This window comes from Toxorhynchites rutilus, chromosome 1, assembly GCF_029784135.1.
Source record: "Toxorhynchites rutilus septentrionalis strain SRP chromosome 1, ASM2978413v1, whole genome shotgun sequence".
Lineage (NCBI taxonomy): Eukaryota > Metazoa > Arthropoda > Insecta > Diptera > Culicidae > Toxorhynchites > Toxorhynchites rutilus.
The window spans coordinates 137,913,864-137,940,760 of record NC_073744.1 but is presented as its reverse complement, the minus strand read 5'-3'; the positions used below and the strand labels follow the sequence as shown (position 1 = coordinate 137,940,760).

The following is a 26,897-nucleotide window of genomic DNA, read 5'->3' as shown; positions in this document are numbered from 1 at the left end:
GTATTTCTGCGTTCTATATTCCTGTATTTTTTCTGCATTTCTAGATATTTGTGTATTTGTGTATTTCTGTATATCTGTGTTTATGTCTTTTTTGTATTTTGTATATTTTTGTAGAGAATGATAAGAATATGAATGATTTTATGTTTTTGTATTTCTGTACATCTGTATTTCTGTATTTGTAGATACATTTCAGGTTTTCTGTTTCTGTATTTTTTATTTCTTCATTTCTTGTATTCCTTTATTTCAACTAAGAACTGAATTTTTTTTTTCTTTCAAAAGAAAAAAAATCCTATATAGAATTATTTCACCATTCTTAAAAAGACAGCGTAAGATGCCCATATACGTGTCCCAAACGCACCACCCACAACAATGTGTCAAAATGTGGAACGCCTTCGACGCATTTCCTTTGAGTAATTATTTTCCTTGCAAATGTTTTTTTTTGTCACATAATTTTCTTTTTACGGTACATTCTGTCAAATATATAACGGGAATTTGTAATTTTAGATCCTCCCGCTGAACTTTTTTTTTTTAATTTGTACTACTGTCAGTGATATTAATGTCAATTTTGAGCGCGACCTGTCATTTAGTTTGTTTACAACGTCACTTAGTGTTTGCATGAATGTCTCATGTCATTGGAATAATCGCATAAGTGCCTTAATGGACGAAGTCTTCGTTTATCTAAACTGTTTATAAATTCTGATCATTTCGGATATGCAGTCTAGTATTAAGTGACTAGATTTTGTTGAAGTAGTTGTTTTATCATAATACCTGTTTGAATAACTCATGAGTGTCTCACGTAAAAAAAATCTTTGTTTATCAAAAGTGAAAAGTGGTGATCTTTTCGGATACACATTGCTGGCATTATTTGCACATTTATTGCATCAATGGAAAAAGTGTCTCATATGCAATGAATTAAAAAATAAACTTATGTATTGATTATACCGCATATGATTTTCAATATTCTCGTCACTAGAAACATCTACGTCTTTCAAAATTTCGCTCTATAAGCTTTCTGCTTCACGGTTAGTCAAGAAAAACTGAGATAATTCTCGTCATCCTTCTGATGCTTAAATGCTGACGATTTTCGCTAAAAGGATATTGATGGATCGGAATTGAGAGCAATGACCTCAATAGATCTTCGTTTGAGTTGACTCAGGATTATTTCCTCGTGTAATTTATTTATCTATTGTCTTCGTCTTCATTTTCAAATCGTACGGACTGATACTTAAACTATGTCTCTAATTCTAGTCTCAAAAGTATATTTAGACATACTGAAATCGTGGACATAACAAATTTAGTTAGATGCTCTCAGACATGAGTTGTATGGGCCATTTTGTCCGTAACCAGTTCTGTGGAATGGCAGATTGATGGCGGGAAAGCTTCGTAGAGGTCGCGCAGGGACATTAAAGTTTATCTGTTGAAGCATTTCAGAACAGTCAATATTTCCTTCAATAATGACAAATACAAAGCTTGAGTCGACGAGCTGACAAGGTTTCCAAGCCGATGAGCATGCAGCGTTGAGCGCAGTCAGGCAAGTTAACAGGGTCTCTCTTTAAACGGGTTTTTCTGATGATTTTATGGGTAGCTTCCAGGGCCTCTTCAGAAAGGTTCCCAATGAGTAGATCGAACATTGAAATAATGTTAGCACAAATTGACTTTGAATTCGTTTCTTTCTTGACAGCTTCTCCTCGGGCATTTAGAATGGTAGCAAAAAATTTAAATATCAGATGAATTTCGTCTCAAATTTTGAAATGTATAAGTCAAACCTGTAAGCTATATTCTGGCAGATAAGTGATTAGATAGCGGAATACGCATGAGGTTCTGTTATTATCACTACTTTTCACTCATTTCCAAAAAAATGATGTTCAAAGAACGATTGGCGCTGACCTACAAAAATGCCCTCAAAGTGGATGTATTTTGCAATAATTATATGGAGGTTTGAGAGTGAAAGTCGGTGGATGTTTTTTAAACGATATGTTAAGCTTAAATTTTGATGTCATCATTTTTTATTTCTTTGAAAATTAAAGAACCCTGTCTCTCAAGTGTGGTATTAGAGCCAAGCCTCTTATCCATTCAAATATTCTCTACTGACCTTGATAAATGCATTCCATTCCGGTTAATTTGATGGCACACAAGATTTGACTTTTTAACATTTTAAGGACCGGGAAGAAATATGTAAGACATACACCTGGGAACGCACTTTTTGACTTGTGTGAAGTTGCTTGCTTTGCTTGCAAGTTTTTAGAGGCTTTAAACTTTGCAGTTCATTCGCCTCTATGTGTGAAGTTAGCGGATGAAAGTTGTATGGGAGGGAGTGAACCGCGAGTAATCGGTTTTCTACCTTACTAACCATAGAATTAGGAAATTGTTATAAAAATACAGGGTTTTCCATTTCGGGCTTCCGAAAGTATACAGCCCTGCACTGACAACCGTTTGACATAGCTGTCAACCAAAGCGTCATATCGTTAGTTGAATGTCTGCCATTTTACAATATGGATCGTTTTAGCATCGCACAACGTGTTATTTTGTTAAATTTTACTATAAAAATGATGAAAAACCGGCAAATGTTTTTCGAGCATTACGGACGGATTTTGGTCGTCATGAACGGCCTACAGAGCACACAATCGCTAATGAAGTGCGTAAATTCGAACAAACTGGATCCGTAGCGGATATTGTGAAACCTGTGCATCATCGTAATGTGCGTTCGGCCGAAAATATTGCTGCTGTTGCTACCAGTGTGGAGGATGACCCGAATGTTTCGATTCCACGGCGTGCTCAGCAATTGGGCTTGTCAAACACATCATTGTGGCGAATTTTGCATTTGGACTTGCACCTACATCCATATAAAGTTCAACTGGTACAAAAATTAGAGTGTGGTGACCATGGAATGCGTCGGGCATACGTCGATTGGGTGAACGAACAACAGCAGCAAAATGCTGAATTTTCGCATCAAATTTTCTTCAGCGATGAGGCACATTTCGAGCTCGGTGGCTATGTGAACACCCAAAATTTCCGTATATGGGGCTCAGAAAATCCACACGTGATTGTTGAGAGGCCATTGCATCCGCCAAAAGTCACTGTTTGGTGCGCATTATGGTCTGGTGGAGTCATCGGGCCGTATTTCTTTGAAAATGAGGACGGCGAGACGGTAACTGTGAATGGTGAGCGCTATGGCCGCATGTTAACCGATTTTTTTTTGCCACAAATTTAAGATATGGATACGGATGACATGTGGTTTCAGCAGGACGGCGCCACGTGCCACACAACACCAGATCACAACGTCCAGATCATGCGATTTGAACCCGCTAGACTTTTTTTTTTGTGGGGTTATGCGAAAGACCGTGTCTATGCCAATTCTCCGCAAACTCTTGAACGTTTGAAAGACAACATTCGTGAAGTTATGACCGAGATACCGCCCCATATGTGCCGAAAAGTCATCGAAAATTACCTGTTCCGGATCAAGGTGTGCGAGGAAGCTCTAGGTGGACATTTGAATGATATTGTATTTCACACATAATGGCATAAACCAAACTTTAATTTGAAATAAAAGTTTCATCGAAATTCGAATTCTAAGTGAGTTTTATTTCAATTCACTTTCGGAATTTAAAGTTGGAAAACCCTGGAAAAATGTCAGTGAATGTTCGAGTAAGGGCCGTGGTCTGCTGTTCGACGCAACTTTGTCGCGATGCTCTCACAAGAACGTTGTACGGCACTTACGTCCATTTTCCGGATACAATTCCGGATTCTTGTAGTCAGTTGCTTCGTGTCCTTGGTCCTCCAATTGTTTTTATACACTAGGGCACTGAGTGAGCCAAAGAAATCCTCTATTGGGCGGCACTGGGGCAAGTTTGTTGGGTTACGATCTTTCGGCACGAACGGTATCTTTTTCTGCTCAAGATACGCCAGCGTCTTCTTGGCGTAATGGGAAGACGCCTTGTCCGGCCAGAAGACGTACTTCCCATCCGCGTGATGCTCGTTCAGGAACGGCAGCAGGATTTTATCGAGGCACTCTTCTCGATAGATTTGTTGGTTGATTGCCAGACCGCTCGGCTTAAACCATGGCTTTGAAATGCCCCAGTCGGAAATGGCGATGTACAACATAACCTTTTTTTCAAACATGTGCTTGAACTTGTATTTCACTTCATGCGGTGTGGATGACTTGTCGCTGGAGTAGTAATTATCATTTCCTGGAATATGCGTTTTGGACATTTAACCGTCTCAATCTGCTCCTCCGTGTACTCCGGCGACCTCGTCTTCTTCCTGCAGACGAATCCTTCCATCTTGAGGATCCGATGGATCAATACGTGGGAGCAGCCATATTTCCGACCGGCGTCACGCAGGCTGGTTGCGTCCTTGTTGTCAAACAGCTTCTTTAACGATGTCTTCCTCTGCTTCGTCATTATCGTCACCGGACGACCACTTCCGACCTTCCGCTCTACGTTCAGGGAACCCAGGATACGATATACCGTACTGACAGGTACATTTTCTTCCTTAAAATGTGCCACCGTGAACTTTTTTCCTTGCTGGAAATGCGTTTCGTAGAACCGTACAATGCGTTCGCGGAGCACGTCTAAATTTTGTCTAAATTCAAACTAGCAAAACCAAGCACGCCTACTGTTTTTAGGGAGCCCAAAGAGCAATTTTCTTGGGAAAAGAAAAATTTACGCTCTTTATTTGAGTTACTGAAAGGTATTGATAAAATTCTCATTTTTTATTTAACACCCGTTAAGAGATTATACATTCTGTCAAATATATACCGGGAATTTCGGTTTTAAAAGAAAACACTTAATGCTTTAACTAAATTCATATTGTCGCCTTCAAATTAGGCACTTTCTGAAGCAATACCCCTTCTGCAACGAACAAGCCAATCATAAAACCACTTTCCATAGCTGTATTCAGGAATTGAGTTCAGTTCCCGCAGCGAATTCGTTTTCATATCTTCAATGCTGTCAAAACGGTAATTTGACTTTCGAAGATAAGACAAAGTACATTCATGTCTCGTTTCCCCATAAATTGCTCTTAATTTTTTGAAGAAAATTGAGTTCTTTCGACACTAGTCATTCAGTGACTTTTCTCATGCCCAAAACATTAAGGACGATTTCCGAACCCCATTCCTTTTATTCCTCTTCTCGGCCGTCTTTAAATGCCTTAACTTTTAAATTTTTCTTAAGGTGAAGGTGGAAGCTAGCCACAAATGGCTGCCACAATGGCGCTCATTTCTTTCATCTCCCTCTCTCACCTCTCGCCCGAAAATCAATAATTTTGCGAAACAGTGTGAAGAAAATGATCGTTTTCGCACACTTCCCATCAAGTAATATCAACCAAACTCTAATCGATTACTCACAAGACATTAAATTTTCATCTGCTTTCGCACCGTATAGTGAAGAACGTCGGAAAACTCGAGCAAGTGCTCTGAAAGTTAAATTTTCGTTTTTCAATCTTCTGCAATGGTTTTGTTTGTATTGGTGGAAGCATCGTTATTTTTTCGACACTGATGCCAAACAACATCATCGAAACAGCTATAAAAACCACTCAATAAAATGTTATTCCGGAGTCATAGCGTCCCATGTCATGAAAATCAATAGAATAAAATTGTGTTGATATCAATACAATTATTATTTTTACGTTTAATGGGTCTATAATGTATGTTTTAGCAACTTTAACATTGGGTAAGAAAATTGTATTGCAGAGCTCGGAACACTGTCACGGCTGCATATGCTTTCAAAAACAGTAAACGGAAAAGTATTAAATTCAATCTAAATGCCTCGGCCAACGAAGAGAAGGGTTAAGGCTTTCCAACGTGAATATGTGAAAACAATACGATCAACGAAGGAAAATATTAAGGAATTATCAACATCGAGTTACTATGCGGAAGAACTTGTTAATATCAAAAGTGCCCCAATTCGCATGTGTTATAAATTTGCTCATGTTACGCTCGCGTATAATCAGAATCATATGCAAATGCACCTTCTATATATATTTATATTTGCAATTGTTCATCGGAATATTTTGTTCATACATCTAACTTCAGTATTGAATTGTTATTTTTTTACAAATGGATTCAAAGACTCGTGTCAATGAAGCGCCACACAGTCTGATAAGTGAATTGATCTATTTACATGTGCTTTACTCTTCTCCCACTAACACTATTACCCCATTTTTACAAGTGGGTTTACCTATACTACTACAATGGCTAGCTTCCACCTTCACCTTAATGACGCACAGTGCGTTGAGCCTTGGATGAAAATCGTATTTTGACGTAGGACTACGTCTAACCGGAAGATATAGGGGGTGAAATGGAAATCTAGGCACTGAACAAGTAGGAAAAAATGCAATATTTGGAACGCTTATAACTCGAGCATTTCTCAATAGATCGCAAAGGTTTTTGCATCAATTGATAGGAAATATATCTACGCATCTATCATAACGAATAACATTTCATTTTTCTTGAGATAAATAATTGAATAATTGTGAAATATCAAGCATTGTCAAAATGCACTATGTGCTCATTTTTGATTGGTCCATTTTGTGCTCCTCAAATCGTACCGACTAAAACGGGCAACCAGAGCAGCAGCGAAATAGAATGAAGCACGATTGGAAAGGAAAAAGAAAAAAATTAACGAAACATTGGTCGCGGTCTCACACATGCGTAATTCTCGAGCCAGCCAGTCAGCTTAAAAATCCCCGCTCCGCTGCCGTAACGATCCATTCTTTGTGTGGACACCGACTGGACAACATCGTTGCTGGACGGGCTGGACGGCGAGGGATCGAGTGCCTTTCTCAAGGCAAGAGGGCGGAGGTGGTAGCGCTGGAGTAGAGTAGAGTTTTCAAAGGGCCTTTCTCAAGGCTAGAGACGAATGAACTGCAAAAGTTTAAAGTCTCTATAATACAAGACCTTCCTTCCTTCCGTAACGATCATTCTCATTCAAACCGTACACCACATCGGTTCGCATCACAACACATCAACAAACCAACCCAAGCAGCCATGTCTGGACATGACAAAGGAGGAAAAGTGAAGGGAAAGGCAAAATCCCGCTCGAACCGTGTTGGTCTGAAGTTCCCCGCAAGGGTAGTTAGGCCGAGCGCGTTAGTACCAGTGCACCAGTCCACCTAGCCGGCGTTGTATAGTTTCGGCCGCCGAAGTGATCGAGTTAGCTGGCAAAGCTGCTCGCGACGAAAAGAAAACCCGCATTCGGAACAGAACACATTCGGTTCGGTGGACATCAAGACAACAGGCAGTTTCAGCGAGTGGCGAGTGGCAAACGCAATCGCAAAACGGCAGCTGGTAGCAGAAGAAAAAAGTTTGTTCTTTATACAATCTGCTTTGGTGGCAAATCCAGAATAAGGCGGCATCGAGGGCGTTCGAAATGGTTTTTTTCAAAACCACGAGTACAAAGTTTTCTAAATTGGAACCATTCCATAAAACACGGCGCTTATCAGGGCCATTAAACCTTTCAAAAAAGAGTTTACGAAATACAGTTCAATGCTTTCTAAAATAATATCCAAAATAATAAAAAAACACAAATTGATTTTTTCATAATTTGTTTGCCAGGATCTGATGAGTATGTGAATTTGGCAGTTGTTCTGAGCTTATTGATAGTTGGGGTCTTTCCTGATTATTCAATTTTCACCAATTCCTCAATTGTTTCCAGATTGAAAGTACAGTAATTTACAATTAGTTCGACATTTAGCTAATTGGACGGGCATGTAATGCGACTTATTTAGTTGGACATTTTTGTAAACATAGAGATCCAAATTATGACCCCACATTGGAAGTCGACAGTGTACCACTGTCATCGCAAATGTTCAATTACAGGTTAAAATCGCCTCCAATGCGACACTGAGTGGTGCTTCGGCACGTCGCATTGAATGTAATTTACTGTACAACATGTTACAAAGCTGGATGGGAAGAAATTTTCCAACTGTGAAAGCTGTGGCGATTGGCAAATGCAATCGCTAAACAGAAAGGTTTAGCCGAACAAGATGGGGATATCGAGTGATAACAAAACAATAAACTCTTTAGATTGAAGATAATTTTGTGATCCTGAAAAGGACCCTTTTTAGCCTGCATGTGAATCCAACGAGCGAACAAATCGTAATGAATGTATTTTTTTTGCCATCGCTGCCTTTTAACGCTCATTCGTTCGTCTCGTTGGACTGGCCCCTTTGGCTGAGTCTGCAAATTTGTCTCTATCCTGTGAATGTGTACCGCTAGAGTATAAAACACGCGGACCGCAAAAAAATATCTTATTTTATTTCAAACCGTAAACCCGTGTGGTTGTACGGCATCGTTTAACATCGCATCGCATCACATCATAAAAAGAAAACAAGCAGCAATGTGGACGTGTGGACGTAACAAAGGAGGACAAGTTAAGGGAAAGGCAAAGTCTTACTCGAACCGTGCAGGTCTCCAGTTCCCTGTTGGTCGCATTCACTGATTGCTCCGCAAGGGTAACAAGGCCGAACGGATTGGTGCCGGAGCACCAGTATACCTAACAGCGATTATAGAGTTTCGGCCGTCGGAGTGCTCGAGTTGGCTTGCAAAGCTGCTCACGACAATCAGAAAACACGCATCAAGAACAGAGCAGCTTCGGTTCGGCGCTCATCAAGGCAACAACTAGTTTCAGCGAGTGGCAAACGCTATCGACAAACGGCAGCAGGTAGAAGAAAGAAAAAGTTTGTTTATACAGACTGCTTTGGTGGCAAAACCAGCCACCGTAAAACACGGCGCTTTTCAGGGCCTTTTCAGGACCTTTCAAAGAAGAGTTATTCAAAGTTTTTCACAATACCAATGCATTCTAAAGTGACATAATATGACATATAATATAAACTGATTTTTTTGTTTATGCTTGTTCTTGAACTTATTGGTGGTTGGGGTCTTTTGAATTGATCATTCAGTTTTCACAAACCCATGCTTGGTTTCCGAATTAAAAGTGGCTTCAAATTACAACACATTGTATACAGGATGGCATTAACGAATTTTGTCGGTAGCAAGAACTGCTTTCTTTGGTTGATAACTGATGTTGAAAATTGACTGATGTTACATCTGCATTGCATAGAGAAATAACTAAGGAGCAACACGATGAGCTATGTATTTCCTGCTGCTCTATTCTTATTTTAAAGGACTTTAATCCGAAGGTCATCCGTCCCTGTATTTACTGTTGGTTTTTCAGAACGCTTATAACTCGTTTATTTCTCGACAGATCGTAGAGTTCGTCTCCAAAACCTCAGTTCTTTTTCATTTTTATTTACTTTGTTTGCGGAGACTACAAATCTTACAATTCATTCGTCTCCGAAACCACAGCTTAAGGTACGGTAATGTACTCAATAGTGAAATATATGATAGTGAACGAGCTGATGACCACCTATGCATTCCCTATCACAGCCATCATTTTGATTGTACGATATGTGTATACACCGAAAGATGCCCGATGTTGAACATTTAATAAGTACAAAGCCTTCAGAAAAAAATCAAGAATCAAGTTTGTAGAAATAAACGCAAAAACACAACACCTAAGGTTCTTTTTTGAACCCCCAACATGTTCATAAAGAGTAAACAGTAAACTAATCCATTTTTCAGGGAGATAGGTAGGTACACGTACACGTAGGAGAAGAAAATAATACAATATATTTAAAATATATATTTAGCAAAAGCTGTCCCCTTTGTATAGTCCTACGTCACTCCGGTTATGTCACCGACATTACCCACCCGTCTTTTTTCGGATGTCCAATTCACTTATACTTGTTTATATACACCTAAAACTATGTAAGCAAGTATTGGTAAGTAAAGTATCACAACCAATAATAAAAGTACCTGAACTGTAAACTTCTGGCGAGATTGTTGCATGCGAAAGTTTCTTTGAAATTTCAAACGGGTTTTAACTCATTTTAACACTTTGCGGACCGCTCACGAGATTTTTCGTTTTCGCGTTCCTTCTTTACGGACTTGGGTGAATTTAGCGGATGAGAGTTCTTGTTGCGTACAAGTTTCTGTTCAACGTCTTGCTGGATTCCGGTATGGGCAAAATCGCATCGAAATTCGTGCAACAACACTCATCCACAAATAAAACTCACCCTTCTATTCTCCGTTTATGCCTCACTTTATTTGAGACAAAAAACATTCACCTATCCTTTTCGCAAAGTTCATTCCCGATCAGAACGGAAAAATACTGTCTCGATTCCGCTCATCTATTCTCAGAAATTTTTGTATTCCCTCATTTGCCTCTCGGAATGATGGTGATAGAATCAAACTGTAACCTTTTTCTTGAGGCAGCAAGTGTCTCTGTAAAATCATTCGTTTTTTCACTCAAATAAAGGGTGTGTCACATCAAATTGCATCACGGAAAAAACGCTATAGAAATTCGCCCAGTAGACCGATCCTTTTGAAAATTTTAGACAGTAAAATAAAAACTATTAAACAACTTTTGGCATTTTCTTTTTATTCATACTTCGAGCCCAAGCCCGTATGCTCGCACCTTCCTTATTACCCCGTCCATAAGGTTCTGTACAACGTCAGGTTGTAGTTTTTTTTGAACAGAAATCCATTTTCTCTTGAAGTCCGCCTCCGATTTGACAACTTTTGGGTTCTTCCGGAGGGCCTGCTTCATAATCGCCCAATATTTCTCTATTGGGCGAAGCTCCGGCCCGTTGGGCGGGTTCATTTCCTTTGGCACGAAGGTGACCCCTTTGGCTTCGTACCACTCCAACACGTCCTTTGAATAGTGGCACGAAGCGAGATCCGGCCAGAAGATGGTCGGGCCCTCGTGCTGCTTCAATATTGGTAGTTAGCGCTTCTGTAGGCACTCCTTAAGGTAAACCTGCCCGTTTACCGTGCCGGTCATCACGAAGGGGGTGCTCCGCTTTCCGCAAGAGCAGATCGCTTGCCACACCATGTACTTTTTGGCAAACTTGGATAGTTTCTGCTTGCGAATCTCCTCCGGAACGCTGAATTTGTCCTCTGCGGAGAAGAACAACAGGCCCGGCAGCTGACGAAAGTCCGCTTTGACGTAGGTTTCGTCGTCCATTACCAGGCAATGCGGCTTCGTCAGCATTTCGGTGTACAGCTTCCGGGCTCGCGTCTTCCCCACCATGTTTTGCCTTTCGTCGCGGTTAGGAGCCTTCTGAACCTTGTATGTACGCAGGCCCTCCCGCTGCTTGGTCCGCTGGACGAATGAACTTGACAAATTCAGCTTATTGGTGACATCCCGGACCGAAATTCTCGGATCACGTCTAAACTGCTTAACTACGCGCTTGTGATCTTTTTCACTGACGGAGCATCCATTTTTGCCGTTCTTCACCTTCCGGTCGATGGTTAGGTTCTCGAAGTATCGTTTTAGTACTCTGCTGACCGTGGATTGGACGATTCCCAGCATCTTACCGATGTCCCGATGTGACAACTCCGGATTCTCGAAATGAGTGCACAGGATTAATTCACGACGCTCTTTTTCGTTCGACGACATTTTTCCAAATTTACGAAAAATTGACAGTGAAGCATGGCCAACGTGAGCTATACACTCTTATCTGATTATAAGCGAAAGCTGAAGATATAATTCCTAAAAATTAAATTTCTACAGCGTTTTTTTCGTGATGCAATTTGATGTGACACACCCTTTAGCAATCATTGAGCCTCGATCGCGGCAGTAAAATATAGGTAGATAGTTGAAATCATATTGTTTCCTGTGCACTATTGCAATGATATTTTTTTGTTTCTAGTATGAAACGATCTAAGCCAACGCAAAAGACTACATTAACGCAAGTTATTGGTGAGCGGGAAGATGGATTCATGTGCACTTGAATGCTGACAAGGAAAAGAGTACAAGGGAAAATAAAATCATACATACACGCAGATTCAGTCTATTTTGACTCACTTGTTATTTTGTTTCGTACGATCTTTCCAAAGGAGTATTCATTCATTGAATGTTGTTTTCCACTCTTTGTTTTGTTATGTTCACTATCAGTCCCGAATGAAGATGGTCGGGGAGTGTAAAATGATTCTTCGTGCAATCTCACGATTGCTTGCTGCATTCTTTTCGTCATGACTATTCCAAGCAGATACAAGATTGATTTATGATTAGGTGCGGAGGAATGAGCGAATGAACTTTTCCATACTTGGCTGGATTTAATGAATAATGAATTATTTCAATTGAAATAAATTGATTGTTTATCAAGTAACAACCTTCAAAATCATGCTCATTAGATAGAGAATTGAATCATTCATCTTTCAACACAATTTATTTTATTCTTGATCGTCACAGCGAAAAGTTATAAACTGAAACGTGAGCATGGGTCAATATAGGAAAATCAACAGAATTTTTAATATCAAAAAAAAGTTGTTCGAATAGAGTTATCGAAGTAATTTTTTTTAATATCTGTATTATAGTGATTTTCATCTCATTTGGCTGGTTCGTAACTTTTACTTCCATTTTTTGGAAGAATGTCGGGAATGAAAATTGAACTCGTGACCTTTAGCGTGAGAGGCATGGAAGTTACCACTACGCCAGATCGCCTCCAGTATCGAAGTTATTTTACCTATCTTCTAGCCACAATTTTATTAATCGAAAAAAGGTATGAGAAAAGTTATAAGCCAAGTTGAAAGGAAGAAATTAATTATGTTAAAGAAAATTGAAAAAAGTTATTTGAAAGGACCCAAAACACATTTTTGAGAAAATACTCATTGGATAGAGAATACTTTTATCCATCTTCAACCAAATTTTCGTTGGAGAAGAGTCTGAGAAAAGGTATGGGCCAAAATGTATACAAGTTGTAGGAGGGAAATTAATGAATTTATCAAAAATGGAAATAGAACTTTTTCACACCCAAAAAAAATAAAAAATTAAGGAACAGAGTGCGAAGCCGAAATTTTTAGGCGATTTTTGAAATGCTTCGAAATCGTGAAATATCAACGCATGAAGATGGGATATACATCTCTTTAAAGCATAATTTACATGAATTTATACGGAATATTTGACAGAGAAATTTGTATTTCGATGTATTTAGATGTAGTGGATAAAAATATCGGGAAGAAATGAGAAATCGATTTCTTTCTGTTTTTTCAAAGATAGCGAATCCATTTAAACTTATCAACTATCCATTCTATTCAGTACTGAGATATTATTGTTTGAACGAAAAATTTCGAATTCGTATTTGATAATAAATCGTTCAATAAATAATCATCGAAAAACAGTTTTGAAACTTCTAATAAATTCCGTGCACCAATGATATTTTTACGCAGGGGATAGAATTTTGTTATAATTCGTCGCGGTACACCATAGTAGATGATGTATTTTCTCAAATTTTCATTTCCGAGCCTATCGAGAATGGGAAAAAAAGAAGAACTCATTTTTTTACTATAGCTCTCATAGTGAACCATATAGGAGAATTATCTTATCATTATCTGAAAAAAATCACACATTTCTATAAAAGGCGTAGGAACACATTAAAATACGAATTATAGTAGTACTTCTTCTTGAATGGCGTTAACGTTCCCTGCGGAACTTTTGCCGTCTCAACGTATGCACTAACTAGCGTCATTTATTGATACTGAGTTGAGATTTCTTAAGCCAAATAACACGCCTTGAATGTATTCAGAGGGGCAAGCTCTAGAATACGCGTGACCACAGTGCAAGTCGAAGGAAATTTCTTTGACGAAAAATCCTCCGGCCAGAACGGGAATCGAACCCAAACACCCGGCATGATAATGTGAGACGCTAACCACTCGACCACGGGTGCACATGAATTATACTAGTACTGAATCTCTAAATAAAAATCAATATTTCATGATTTTTTTAGTACTTCATTTTTTTAGGAATTTATTTTTTGATTATATTTCTCGATATATCATTATATCGATATATCATATTTTTTTCAATTTTTTGCTATTGAGCTATTGAGAATGGCAAATTGAAAGGTACGTTTTCGCTTCTATGAATTCGATAAATAGTCCAAATTTTTATACAATGAAAATTTTTACTTTTCTTAGATCTTTTTCCGACCAATGAAAATTTGGCTAAAGATAAATAAAAATATTCTTTTTTTCAATTTTCTTTAAAATAATTAATTTCTCCTATGCAACTTATTTTTTATTACTGGACGGCCAATTGGCATCACCAAAACGCGAAATTATGCGTCCCTCAAATTTCGTTCGCAATATGGCCATGTTCGGTCGTGTTGTGTGGCACGTGGCGCCTTCCTGCTAAAACCACATGTCATCCGTATCCATATCTTCAATTTGTGGCAAAAAAAATCGGTTGACATACGGCCATAGCGCTCACCATTCACAGTTACCGTCTCGCCGTTCTCATTTTCAAAGAAATACGGCCCGATGACTCCACCAGACCATAATGCGCACCAAACAGTGACTTTTGGCGGATGCAATGGCCTCTCAACAATCACATGTGGATTTTCTGAGCCCCATATACGGAAATTTTGGGTGTTCACATAGCCACCGAGCTCGAAATGTGCCTCATCGCTGAAGAAAATTTGATGCGAAAATTCAGCATTTTGCTGCTGTTGTTCGTTCACCCAATCGACGTATGCCCGACGCATTCCATGGTCACCACGCTCTAATTTTTGTACCAGTTGGACTTTATATGGATGTAGGTACAAGTCCAAATGCAAAATTCGCCACAATGATGTGTTTGACAAGCCCAATTGCTGAGCCCGCCGTGGAATCGAAACATTCGGGTCATCCTCCACACTGGCAGCAACAGCAGCAATATTTACGAATACATTAGCGGTTGTGTGCTCTGTAGGCCGTCCATGACGACCAAAATCCGTCCGTAATGCTCGAAAAACATTTGCCGGTTTTCCATCATTTTTATAGTATAATTTAACAAAATTAACACGTTGTGCGATGCTAAAACGATCCATATTGTAAAATGGCAGACATTCAACTAACGATATGACGCTTTGGTTGACAGCTATGTCAAACGGTTGTCAGCGCAGGGCTGTATACTTTCGGAAGCCCGAAATGGAAAACCCTGTACATTATGTTATTAATAAAAAAAAAAACTGAAATCGATGAAAAAAAAATCTCATTTTTTATTTAACACCCGTTAGTCACTGTACCAAATACTGGCCACAGTCGAACCAATTCAGCTCAAAAATCGTCCAATTCGTCACGTTTTATTCACAATAGCATGTGCATATGATTCATTCATAAGTCAAAAGTCGTTCCATCACCAAATCAATTTTCACGCTTTTGATAGAGAAAAAAATCTCAATTGCAGCGACCACAAACAAAACTTCAACCTCGTCACAACAACGGATCCCATTATTTTTGTCGCGCAGTGATGGTGGCGACTCGCGTCGCGGGTGTAGATTTTTATCACCAGTTAATGCGCCTCTCGAAGCGGACGCACACAAAAATCTCTGCGCCTTATGCCACAGCATTGTTTGTCCTTCAGCGTGGTGTTTAGACGCGGACGCCCTTCGGACCAAAACATCGTCACCATCGTCGTGGTCGTCGTTGTTGTTGTTGTATACAAACATAATTGTGCAACGTCCGGACCCAAATTGATGTGAAAATGCATTTTCTTCGCTCGCCCAGCACCACCACCGCATCGCCCCACTCCAGATGGTGTGGAGTTTATCCGACAAAACACATAATGTGTTTTGTGGCTATCGACGAGATACGTGCTTTGAGCGTCGTCTCTTGAGCGGCGATCGTTTTGGGGTCGTAATTGCCATAGGCGGTGGTGCTATACCTCGGGAAAAATGGTTCTTGAATTGGGCAGCCCCGAAGTCGTGAGTCAGCGCTGAGCTTGTGGGAATCTGTGGTGGGAAGAAAGATGTCATTCTGGAGAGTCTGAGAAATGTATCGAGAATACACGAAAAGCTTTGAGCGTTAGCGTAAACGTGTGCTTTCTTCCATCTGTTTACTTCATTTAGAGCGGAACGTGATTTTAGGCGGACAGGTTCTCGATAACGTACATGGTGAGTAGTTGTTTTCAATTGGATCAGGTTCAAGTTTAGTCCAACAAAAAGTATGATTCTAGAAATATATCAGCATACAGTAGAACCTCGATTAACCGCGAGCGGATGATACGCGATGCGGATTATCCGCGATAGCGAGTTCCCTAGTAATTCTGTAGACCTTCCCGAAATTTGTCATTGAGTGGTTGCGTCTTGCGTTTTTGTTTTGGTCATGACTTTCACATTATCTGAACATTGGTGTACACGACTTACAGATGGATAGTTTAATGTTTTTTGTATTGATGAAACAAAGTTGTCATGCATCTTTTTTTCGTATTTACACCTCATTTTTAAGCTTTCTTTGCCTTATCCGCGATTTTCGTTATTCGCGGTGACCTAGCCCGACTATTCCGCGGATAATCGGGGTTCTACTGGACCTGATGCATGGCAAAGCAAATAAAATTTTCATCGATACACCACTATAAGGCAGCACTGAGCGTGTTTTGGGCTGGAGTTTCATTGCTAAATGTCTACCTAGAGATCAATTTCTGAAATCACCCATTAAATCGCATAACAAGCGTATATATAACATCATATGTCCTAAAAGTGGAGGCCATATACATACATGGCAAATGATTACCGAATTTGTTTGGATGAATATGCAACTTTGACCGGCTATAATAGCGATTATGTTGAAATTGAATTGCGATCTAATATGAATATATTCATGAATTGTCAAAGCACCCAATACGACTTTTGCCATAATCATATACGATTTATTACATTCATAAAAAAAAAACAAATGGCGCAAAATATTTTCGTGAAATGTTTATTATAGCCTCACGAATCGCCATTTTTATATATGAGTATTTATGTTTGTAGAAATAATAATTGTTTGATTGACTTGTGTTGGGAGTGGAATATGAATGTTTGGAATGGCACAGATTGATGTTTGGTGAAAACTGCTCCGATGTGGGTTCGAACTCCGGTCGTCTGGATTATCATCCACCAGTTATCTTGCGCGGCTATCTGAAATTTAATTCAACAGCGGTTAAAACTTTCGAGTGCATCAGCATTTCATTGACATTTCAATATGATGTAATATGTTCTTTATTAGGATCTAATATGCTTCACTGTTTCATGATTTTCTTCAACACGATTCACTACAGTACTTCGATTTAAATTATACGCTTGTACGACACACAAACTGCATCAGCGTAATATACGCATATGATGCGAATTAAATATAGTTTATGACAATGTGCATCATAAAATTGATGTTTATTATACCGAATTGCGACTTAATTTGCTAATGGCATTTAAAATCGAGATTTTACATTTTATGCGATTTCAAATATACACGATACATACTTTGATTGATATTATATGCGATTCTGATTTATTCGGATTTCTTGTAAGACTTGGCACGTGCAAAAATATACGATTTAATGTTTGCTGGGCAGTCCTCAAAATGTGCACAGTGAAACTGCTGGATTATTTCGACCTTGTGGTATAGACTGGCTCCTTTTGAAAATCGGAGCAATCTTTCTTCATACGGTGAAAGAGTCGGCGACTTTAATAGAGTTCAGTGGGAGAATATCTGTTTTGGGACAGATTGCTTCCAAGATCTATTTTTGGGTAAGATAGTAAAGTAAGAAAATTTTAGAATTCGGAAATCGTCACGCAAAGAACAACTAGACAATGAAATCAAGGAAATATTGAGCTGAAAACGTCAAATCGCCTTCAATGAATTTTATTCTTTAGTCCGTAAAAATACCATCGCTAACTGGAAACGTAAGTGGAACGAAGATGAATTGGGTCGGTGGCTTCACTCGATTATCCCTAAGGTTAGCCTCAAACCATGGTTCAAAAGTCTGGACATGAGTCGGGACTTTATTCGCACCTTCTCTCGACTCATGTCCAATCACTGTTCGTTAGACGCGCTACTCTTTCGTTTTAATCTTGCCGATGGCAATATCTGTGCTTGTGGCCAAGGTTACCACGACATCGAACACGTTGTTTGGTCGTGCGAGGTGTATCTTGTTGCCAGATCGAATTTAGAAAACTCTCTTAGACCTTGATTACATGTCCCAAATATATGTCTTCCTAAAAGTTATCAATCTTCGTGTGTGATTGTCCTTATATCCTTAATTCTCGTTTTCCTTTTCCTTCGCGAGAAATCAAATCCCTTCTTCCTAACAATAGAATGAGGTGAAATGTAAATACATATTAGATATAAGATAGGCTTAAGAATTGAGTATGATGAATGTGAGTGCGAATGTGAGTGTGAACATTGTCAACATATCCTTATTCCCTTCCTTTTTCCTGAAAAAAATGTCACCCTTTTAAACTCGAGCAAACCGCGAGTAATCGGTTCTCTACTTCATTAACACTAGAATTAATGAAAAATGTTTATATATACTTGTAACAATACAGATAGGAGTTTGGCTCCAAGTGCATTCGTTTGGCAGACAAGTGCATTCGTCATAATGAACTGTCACTTCCTGATCGCCATTCCGCTTCCAGAAATTGTCAACATTCTGGCGAAATATCTGCACCACGCACACAACGCATAGTGCAAGCCAATCTAATTCGGGACGCCCACAACAATATACCATGGAAGCTCCCGACCGCTTCGACCCAGTCTTCCAAATCCCACTTGCGAGCGAGGACACGATTTCTGAAGATCTCCCGATGCCTTATACCTCTTCGGTTTTCAGTTCTACACCATCCCCAAGTCGTCCGATCTTAGCAGAAAATATGCTCTGTATTTGTTACCAGAACGTAGGAGGTATAAACTCGTGCAGTGCCGACTACCGTCTCGCGTGTTCGTGTGAAGTCTACGCTATCATCGTCTTCACTGAGACTTGGTTTGACGATCGCACCCATTCGCATCAAGTGTTTGGCCCAGGCTATGATGGCTTCCGAGCTGACCGTAGTCCACTAAACAGTCAAAAGACGTCAGGAGGAGGCGTTGCTATCGCTGTTCGCCGAAACTGGAAGGCGCTGATGCTCGACAACGATAATTGGACTGGTGTGGAACAAGTCTGGATTTCCCTGGCATTATGTGACCGTAAGCTGTACCTTTGTGCCGTCTACATTCCTCCGGACCATATTCGAGACACAGCCCTGATTGAAGAGCATTCCCATTCCGTATCGTTAGTACTATCGAGCATTTCCACTTGCGATGACATTGTTATCCTCGGCGATTATAATCTACCTGGAATCAAATGGCGTCCGCTTCGCGATGGTTTTCTGTATGCTGACTAGAGATGTGCCATCCGCTCATGAGCTGTTCATTCGAATCGCTTCATCATAGTGAGCGGATTCGGATCGGCTCGCAATCAAAACAACGCAGCTCATCAGCTCATTACGGAGCTGGAGAGCTGATGAGCTGTTGAGCTGCTGAGCTGTTGAGCTGATGAGCTGCTGAGTTGTTGAGCTGATGAGCTGCTGAGCTGTTGAGCTGATGAGCTGCATAGCTGTGGAGCGCAAAAGCTGCAGAGAGTGTGAATTTTGAGACGCGGAGAATTTTTCGTCTCCCGCGCTTTATGATATGACGTCAGTTTGTTTTCGTGTGTCCCTCTTCGTTCGTTAGCTTCAGCAGAGATGCCAGAGAGGAAAAAGGTTTTTATTTTGAAGATATTCAATCGTTCCATTAAATTTTTCTTACATCGCCAAACAAAATAATAAAAATTATTATATGCTTGTAAATGGAATTACTATATTATATTGTTATTTAAACATGACTGTTAAAACACATAAATTTATTTCCGCGTGCTGAATCAAAACAATTCAGAAAACTACCCGCCATAAATGCTGACGATTGATAATGGTCCTTTTGTTACCTTTGTCATGGCGAAGAATTGTTTCTCGTTGCGCCTATTAATGGATTTATTTTTATATCCTTGGATGCAAAAAAAAATATCTCGGTAGTTTTATCAAAAAACGTTGTCTCAGCCAATATTTCTGAAGGCATTTTATTTGGCTACTGCTGGTTCTTCTGTTGTTGAGGTTCAGCATATCATAAGCATCTTCTATGTTGGATTTCAGCGTTCAATATTTGTTGTATATTATATTATTAGAATCCATATTAAATTTAGTTTGTGTACAATTACAAATAAAATTTGTTTATTTTTTTGATTTCCGTCTATTAAGAAAATGAACACTATAAAATGTCCCATGGTAGTTATGCAGTTGTGTGGACAGCCGCAAAATTCAATTGAGCTGAAGAGCTGTTCCGAATGAGCAGCTCACTTGTATGAGCTGGACGGCTCTGAGCCGCTCACCATGATGAGCTGATTTGCCCATCTCTAATGCTGACACAAACACAATGAAACTTTCTGCATAACTCCAGAACTAATCAAGCAAATAGAGCCAAATTTGGCATGTGAGAGTTTTAGGGGGCAAGAACTGTTTCTATGGTTGTTAGACACCCCTCCCCCCTTTCAAAGGGGGTAGTGCCATACAAATGAAACACAAATTTCTGCATTACTCGAGAATTAATCAAGCAAATGAAACGAAATTGTTAGAACGATCCCGGAAAGCAAAGTTCTAAGCAAATAAAATGAATATAAAAATCTAAAAATCTAAAAACCTAAAAATCTGAAGATCTTAAAATCTAATAATCTAAAAAATCTAATAATCTAAAAATCTAAAGAACAAAAATCTAGAAATCTTGAAAAATCTAAAAAATTTAAATATAGAAATCTAAAAACCCAAAAAAAATGAAAACTGAAATTCTAAAAATCTAATCATCCAAAAATCTAAAAATCTGAAGATCTAAAAATCTAGAAATCTAAAAATCTAGAAATCTAAAAATCTAGAAATCTAAAAATCTAGAAATCTAAAATCTAAAAATCTAAAAATTTTAAAAATCTAAGAAATATAAATCTCAAAATACAAACAAACATCTAAAAATCTAAAAATCTGAAGATCTAAAAATCTAAGAATCTAATGATCTAAAAAAAATCTAAAAATCTAAAAATCCGAAAATCCAAAAATCTAATATCTAAAAATCCAAATATCTACAAATAAGATACTCTAAAGATCTGAAAAAGTCTAAAAATCTAGAAATCTAAAAATCTACAAATCTTAAAATCTAGAAATATAGAAATCTAATATTCAAAAAATCTAAAAATCCAAAAAAATCTGAAAATTTAATAAACCTATTCTTTTTCCACAGCTATCAACGTGACGGTAATCGGAAGGCTGAAGTTCATTTATAACATTTAGTATCATATTTTTCTAGTAATAGTAATGCAGTCAACTCTACCTAACTCGATGTTCTGTATCTCGCTATTTTCCCTAACTCATGGCACATTCGATTAATTTTACAAGCATTTTTCTCTCCATAACTCGATACCTCCCTAACTCGACGGTCCCTCGGATATCGAGTTAGAGAGAGTTGACTGTAGTAATAGTAATAGATTAATAGTTATAATTAATATTAATAGTAAGAGTAATTATAATTGCATTAGTAATAGTAATTTTTTTTTATTAATTCGTTTATTTTTACAGGCTCAGTTACTTAAGTTTAAAGGAGCCGAATTCTTAAATATAATTTTAAAACTACATATATAAACAATTTTCTTACATCTATGGTTAGTAAGGTGGAAAACCGATTACTCGCGGTGTACTCGAGTTTAGGAGGGTGACATATTTTTAGGAGGAGGATGGGATATAAGGAAATTTAGTAATAGTCATAATCATAGTCATAATCATAGTCATAATCATAGTCATAGTCAATTCTCGTCGTCGTCTCGTCGTCTCGCGCTCGTTTGCTCGTCTCGTTTTCTGGAATAGGGCCCATAGTAATAGTAATAGTTATAGTAATAGTAATAGTAATAGTAATAGTAATAGTAATAGTAATAGTAATAGTAATAGTAATAGTAATAGTAATAGTAATAGTAATAGTAATAGTAATAGTAATAGTAATAGTAATAGTAATAGTAATAGTAATAGTAATAGTAATAGTAATAGTAATAGTAATAGTAATAGTAATAGTAATAGTAATAGTAATAGTAATAGTAATAGTAATAGTAATAGTAATAGTAATAGTAATAGTAATAGTTATAGTTATAGTAATAGTAATAGCCTTCCCTACTAACATTACTAAATTCCCGAGATATTTATGAGAGGTCGTAGAGTTCTCTGCATCTCTCTTAAGTAAATGTCGAACTAACATTCCTCCCCTTTCCTCAGCAGTTGCAAGGACGTGGCCAGGACAATTCTTAACTGATGGAGAAAGCATGCCTTCATCTAAGAGATATTACCAATCATCAGCAACGAATGTGGGCTAGTTTTTGACTTAACAGTTCTGAATTCGTACCACCTACGATATTGTGCAACTTGCTCAATGCTAATGCTAATGCTAAAATATGTTATTTTCAAGTGGTTGAAAAATCTTGAACGAGAATTGTATCTGAAAATAATCTGATAGTACTAGGAATTTTATAGTAAAAGGTAATTTTGAAGGGCAGATTAGAAGATCTATCAATGAACAGTTCTGCGATTAAACCCATGAACGTGCGCTTAGTAAGAAAACGTGGATGTGATAGCGACAAATAAATGTTGGGCAGGACGAAGTTTGCCGGGTCAGCTAGTAATTAATAAGTATTTAAAGCAGCATGCGATCAGTTTCATATGCGCATCGTCAGCAGGAATTAAGATGCTAATGCTCATCGCATCAAATGAATCTCAAAAGCAGGTTTTGCCAGGACATGCAACTGGTCTACAACATCGCCTATATCAATGCCCTCTAAAAAGGCAGATTTAATGCTATGTTATTCATTATTTTTTTTACGTATGATTGCGCCTTTCGGGAACATATTGCCTCAAATTGAAAAACTAAAAATCAGTCATGTCACGAAAACATGTCCAATTCTTAGCGCTTATTGTTCAGTCATTTCTGAATGGATTCACGATATTTTCGCAGCATCGATTAGGATACTCCCTAACCAATCTATTGCAATATGGAATTTTTTTTTTTTTCAATAATGAGAGCTTCTATTTTCCTATTCGTACCGAGAGAAACATCCATGCCGTGGATGGAGGCCACTGTTTCAATTTATATTCTAGTGTGTAGGTATTGGTGACTACCATACATTGCATGATTTTCATATAGAGTAGTGCGGGGCAAAAGTGCGCATTGGCCTTTTTGAAGCAAACGAGCATAAAAATTCGACAACAGTGTATTCGTTTGATACATTATTACATCTGCGCTCACACATATAAACATGATACATTTCATGAAAGTGGCAAAAAGTTATGAGGTACGAAGAGTTTTGCAATGTTTTGATCTAATTATTCAAATTTTGTAGATGACGATTTACTTGCCTAAAATAACTGGAAAGTTCGAAACTACACCGTCAAGGAACCCTCAATTCTTTAGGAGATGATAGTGCGTATTCGCTTTTGTGAAAAATTTCAAGAGCTTTTTTTAAAAATTCGATTAGTTCAAAAATTGCTTGTGGGGCAAAGGTGCGCAGTGGCTGTGGGGCAAAAGTTCGCACCAGCATCTTGCTTTAAAAAAAATGATAAAATGTTTCCAACCAAATTTTCAACGGGATCTACAAGAAGAAAACTGGTTTGTGATTTGAAGAAATGCCTCTAGAAATGCTGTCGGACCGACAGAGGCTTCGGGAGTCTCGAAGCGTCGGATTGCGGCAGACCTCGGTACTTCTGGTTCAGCTCTGAGGAAGTAATATATATAGCTACAATTTTGTCAGCAAACTGTATTTTATTTATTTTTATTTCAAGAGTTATTGGACGACAACAGTTAGGTGCTCACCTTTGCCCCGCACTACTCTATGTGTTTGCAAGCGCTGAGCGTAAACGAATGTTTTTGTATTTTTCAAGTGTCAAGTTTCTATAAGACCAGTTACATCTTCCGTTGTTTTAGTTGGTTTGATCAATACATTTGGAAAATGCCGAAAATCGAAAAATCGATGCATTTCACCAAGATGTTGGTATCAGAGAAATTTCTCGTGGGATTGGACGATCCAATCAGGTAGTGCTCAAGTATTTAGCGAATCCTCAAGGATACGATAAGAAGAAGAGAGCTCCACGTAAATCGAAGCTCTCTGACCGGGATAAGCGGGAAATAGCTAGAACAGGTTCGAATACCTCACAATCGCATGTGCAAATAAAGCAACATTTCAACTACTTAACTGCTCGGGTGACAATTCATCAAATTTTGGTAAAAAAATACTCACACAAAGAGGGTTTAAAAGGTTAAAACTCCTCATCCTACACCATCTCGCCTCGGAAGACGTCTGAGTTTTGCCAAAGCTCAAATGAACCGACAGTGGGACATGGTATGTTGTGACAAAGGTTTCAAAAAAAAACATTTTGCTATATACCATAACGAAAAGTTCTTCAATGTATAGGTTATCTTCACTGAAAAAAAGTTCAATTAGGATGATCCTTATGATTTCAACGGGTACTGGCGTGATTTACGGAAGAAGGAATAGTATTTTTCAACCAGGAATTTTGGTGGAGACTCGTGCATGGTTTGGGCGGGATTCTGTGCAACCGGAATCACATCATTCAAGGATAACATACATGTTATGGAATCCTCTCTCCTACCGTTTTTGCGTGGATGTCGTCACAAGAAATTCACATTCTAGCAAAACAATGCTACTATTCATACCAGCAAGGAAACTAAGCAATGAATTGAGAACCAAAAACTTAATTTTTTGGACTAGTCGGCTCGCTCTCCAGACTTGAATCCTGTTGAAAATCTTAGGGGGATCCTTGTACACAGAATCTACACTGATGGAAAAAGGGACACCACGATTGAAAAGCTCAAGGTCGCCATTTCGGAAATATGAAAAAATATTGAGAAATCCGTTTCCAGGTTATTAGACAACATATGGATTTTTGAATGGTCTTATAGAAACTGGACAGCTGGAAATTATCATATTCAAACACAATAAATAAACAAACAACTCTTTTGAACGAAATTGACATTAAATTTACTTTATTCTAAGCATTCAATATTGTATGAATGTATCTTGTTGCAATTCTAACTGTTTTTGTTGCATCGAAATAGAATCAGGGCGGTCATGTAGAAGTTGGACAGAGTGTAGACCGCGAGGCCAGAACGGTTCAGAAAGAACGCAATGTTATTTGATTTCTGGGATCGATGAAGTGTAACTTGGCATGATCTTCCGAAAACCGATGAAACCGTTAATAGTGAACATCTCCGAAAACAATTGATCAAATTGAACCGTGCTCTGCATCAAGAACGACTGGAATGTCAGAAAAGGCAACACAAAATGATTTTTCTTGGTTACAATACTCTATGTACTTTTTAACATATCTTATGGAAATCCGAAACATCTTCGGATACGCTGAGCACCCAAAAATCAGAGAGGAGATTGATAATATGATACAAATTTTACCATGAAATACAACCAGTGGCATATGAATAGGTCTGATTTGAAAAGAGTTATGACTGTTTGAATATTAACAAAACTTTGGTATTCTCAAATCTCCACAAATCTCTGAACAATCCAATGAAGTAGCTCGACTAATTTGAGGAAAAAGCGTAATAGATGTTCATATTAATTTATCACCTCAAATGAGCTGGTGTCATTCTTGGATACATTTATTTGAGATTCAACATGTGTATTAGCATAGTCAAAGATTAACAATAAATACCTTTAATGTTTTTCAGTGATGATGTGCTTATGACAAATCTTTTCTGTCCGACATATGTGTGGGGGTGTTTATCGCTTCAAATTATTTGCAGACTCAGTAAGAACACACATGTTCGACGACTTACATTTGGCAGCTGTAGATGAATTCCTTTACTGTAGTAGCGGCGACTCAGCAAGACAGTATCTATATCTAGCACCGCTAATTTTGTTTAAAATCGATCGATAATGTTTGCGATCGAATATTCAAAACGAGCTTCTTCACAGAACATTTATACACACAAAAAAAACCACACAAACCCCGCGACTAACTTTCAAAAATCCACTTTTCACTGTGATTTAACACTTTCCTTTTAGATCTTATTTTCTGTTTTGCCACTGCTTCTCATCGAGCGTCTTTTTAGCTTTTTGTTTTCTCCGCCAGCGAAGGTGTGCATTCGCACGGCCTCTACTTATGCTGCTGCTGCGGTTGCTGACACGACGGTATTATCAATCGACATTATACATACTGCAACCACGAACGAACCCTTCCCAAAGGTTTCCACAAACTGATAGTCGATTTGTTATCGATACTCGACCACTAAAAACACGCACTGTTGATAAACAGAACAAAAATATTTGCAGCAAATCGCCAATGAGGCGGAAATTCAACAATATTTCCCAGAACAACTGCAACGACAGCGACGAACTTCACACACGTAACACCATAGCCCGAAACTTCGGACACTACGCAACAACGTCAACATCACCCGCAAGAGCATCAACGAGAAATGATGAACTGTGCGAGAGATGCGAGAAGGCGCGCGCGAGTCGCCCCGACGACGGAAACCCGTTTCTTATTTCTTTTGCCCCACGAGAAGACAGACTTCGCGAGAATGAGAGCGAGCGAGAGAGAGAGACACGCACAGAGAGCAGACCGGAGCGATGTTTTTGATTGGCGCGCACACCTATACACATGTGCAGAAGAGTGTAAACAAAAAATCCGCTGGTGCAGAAGAAAATGATCCGCGCGCAGTATTCATGACACGTTTCCCTCGCCGATGTAAAGCTATGCTGTGATGTTGTTGGTGGGTGTGAGTGAGGTGGTTTCAAACACCGGTTGAATGGAAGTGCGATCCTCGGGACAACAAAAAAACACGAGCTATGCGCGATAGCCGAATGGGCTACCGCATGACAATTCAATTTCACTTGATGAAAATGTAAAATCATAATGAAGATTTATTGAAAATTACAACCATCTTCTAAAATATATGAAAAATCATATCAACTCAGCTTTTAACATTCTACACTTTCGAACGGTAGCCCATTCAAAGCCCCTGCTGC

At 38.6% G+C, this 26,897-nt stretch overlaps 1 protein-coding gene across 3 annotated transcripts in view; it reads right to left on the bottom strand.

Moving 5' to 3' along the window:
* The window catches only part of LOC129763583 (uncharacterized), a 300,619-nt gene extending 274,274 nt beyond the window's left edge, over positions 1–26,345 (bottom strand). Inside the window, exon 1 of one of the 3 annotated variants that reach the window (XM_055762800.1) lies at positions 25,579–26,345. The gene's annotated coding sequence lies outside the window, so the exon portion shown is untranslated. The remainder of the gene's footprint in view (positions 1–25,578) is intronic. The other 2 variants (XM_055762801.1, XM_055762805.1) reach the window with 2 other exon arrangements.
* Between the last annotated feature and the right edge of the window lie 552 nt (positions 26,346–26,897).